The sequence below is a fragment of the Belonocnema kinseyi genome, chromosome 10 (assembly GCF_010883055.1).
Source record: "Belonocnema kinseyi isolate 2016_QV_RU_SX_M_011 chromosome 10, B_treatae_v1, whole genome shotgun sequence".
Taxonomy (NCBI): domain Eukaryota; kingdom Metazoa; phylum Arthropoda; class Insecta; order Hymenoptera; family Cynipidae; genus Belonocnema; species Belonocnema kinseyi.
Window position 1 is genome coordinate 63,111,603 of NC_046666.1, and position 2,690 is coordinate 63,114,292.

The window sequence follows — 2,690 nt, forward strand, 5'->3', positions numbered from 1 at the left end:
TTCAAAAAAATTTAATTATATGGTATCTCTGATCAGATTAGGGAGACAGAATAAATTGGTCTTTAAATATTTCATTCTATCGTGACAGAAAACTCATTATTTATTTTATAGTTATATCTATTGAAGCTAACCTTCTAGTTGTCAAAATTTGTCGCAAACAGACAAATTTTTATTTTGACATGCTGTATTTTTTTACTGATTAAATATATTTGTCAATCTATGTATTTTTTTAATGATGGGGAAACATTTGATCTATCGAATGATTAAAATAGATTCTCTTTAAAAGTTCATCTTTGGAAGTTTTAATTTTTAGGAAAGATTTTTGACAATGTGCACAATGTTTTTCCTGAATAAATATAAATTCCACAAAGTTATTTAGAATTAAAACTTCTACAAAAAGCGCTTTCAGAATTCTTAAAAGATTGCATTCCATGGACTTAAGTATTTACAAATATTGCGGAAAACAATCATAATTGTCAATGCCTTAATCACCACTGAGTACATTTGATCCAAAATTACATTATTTTTCAGTAAATTATCATTTATTTCAATTTTTCGTCCATAAATATATAAACATTGTCATTTTGGTAATATTTAACTCATTTGAATGTCATCTTTTAAAAATGATGAAATATATTTTTTAGAAATTGTAATTCTAAACCACTTGGCACTCCTCACAGTTACTCTTCTTCTTAGCAGTTTACGCAAAATTATTAATTTTTGTTTGTTTTTTTGTTTTTTGACAATAAAGTGAGTTTCTGCTAAATAATGATTTACCTGAAATAAGTATAGACTCAAAATATAATGCACATTTCAAAAAAAAATTTTAATAAAAATTTCATACGGTGAACTCATTAAAAAAATCTGTCAGTTTTCCACAGATTTTAACAACTGGAAGGTTGATTTTATCAACTTTTTATTTCTGAAAAATTTCCGACTAAACTATGATATAACTATCGCTTCATTTTTATTGTGGAATTAAATATTCAAAGGCAAATTTATTCGGATACTCTAAGGATTTAAAAAAGAATTGGTATCCTATTAATTCAAATTATGTTTGTTGTAGTTTTGGTTAATGGAGTTTAAATGTATAGCGGAAAATTGCAGAGTAAGCAAACCAAATTTTACATGACCTCTTTCATATTGAAAACTTATTGATTTTTTTCAAAATTGTGAACTAAAAATTAATTATTTCCCAGCAACCTGGATCTAGGGCATGGGTCTGCACATTTGGTGGTCACACCGTTGGCTGCGAGATGGCCTGCTTTCATAGTTGCGTATTATTATAATTAAATAACTTGAAATACTCCTCTTACAAATAGTTTAAACTTCAAAACAACAAATTCAAAATTCATTATGCTCGAGAATATTCAAAATTAATTTTTGATACTTTGAAAAATGCAATAAGAAGTGGTTTAATTTTGATACTGTTCACATTATTAAAATTATGAATAATTATTTCAGGGCTCATTGTACGAAAGTGGAAGCCATGTAGCGAACCATAAAAAGTGTTACACATCTGGAAATAAATTCTAATATCTGGAATCAAAATAAAAACAAACAAAAATAAAATTTTTGTTCAACCTTTTTTCTGAATCAGAACAAGCTGACTTCATCCCATTTTTCAGTTATTTAAATCATCATATATCGTTATTTTTTCATAAATTGTATGCTTCAGAAATTATTTTTTAATAACTTCAACCATTGAAGAATTTATTTTAAAAAATGGAATAAAGTCAAGTTGTGAAAATCCTCCTTCTAGAGAAAGTAAGCTATCATTTGTTAAAATCGAATCATTTTTATAAATTTGGTAAGAATCGATAAGAGATAAAGTTCAGGTCAAAATGAGCTTTTTAAAGTAAATCAATTTTAAAAGTTTCAAATTTTTGTATACGAAACAATATATTCTCTTTTAAACGATACGATTAATAATAATATTGCAACTCTGGAAAGTAAATATAAACATTGTTTCAAACACCTGTTTTCAGTGCCCATAATACCTTAACATTATGCAATATTTACTCAATTCCTACATTATTTCGCATCTACCTACGTCAAAGCGAATAATTTTTTACCTGTTTCTTTTTTGCACCCAGGCATAAAAGAACCATGATAAGCATGAAATTCTTATGTTTTTTTAAAACGAAATTTGTATCGTTGTCGTCATACAGCTGTACACATTGCTGTCTCAACCTTGACCGCATCATGGCGCATATTACTTTTAAATTCAGTACATAGAATTCCGACAATCAGGCCAAACAGAGTTGGTATCTTATATTTTGGTACTCTCCTCTATTTATTTATTTTATAAATAAATAAAACTAGTTTTTCCAAACAAAGGAATATTATTATTATACTTTTATTCTCTACTTGGACGTCGAATGATTTTTCAAATTTTGGAAAACACTATTGAGACATCGAGTTGAAAATTTTGAATCTTAAATAATAAAAGGCAATCAATTCATGAGCCCTTTTTGTTATTTTTATGAATCACTTTTAATTTAATGCATAGTGTCCAAATAAAAAAAATGTTTTTCCCAAGAATACAAAATTTGAAAAAATTTACTAATGTAAAGAGTTTGGGGAAGCACTTTTACTAACAAATCGTTAAAATTAAATATGACATATTTGGACCCCTAAAAATAAACATTTAAATTTTCTGACCTAAAAATTTTCATTTCTTAAATACG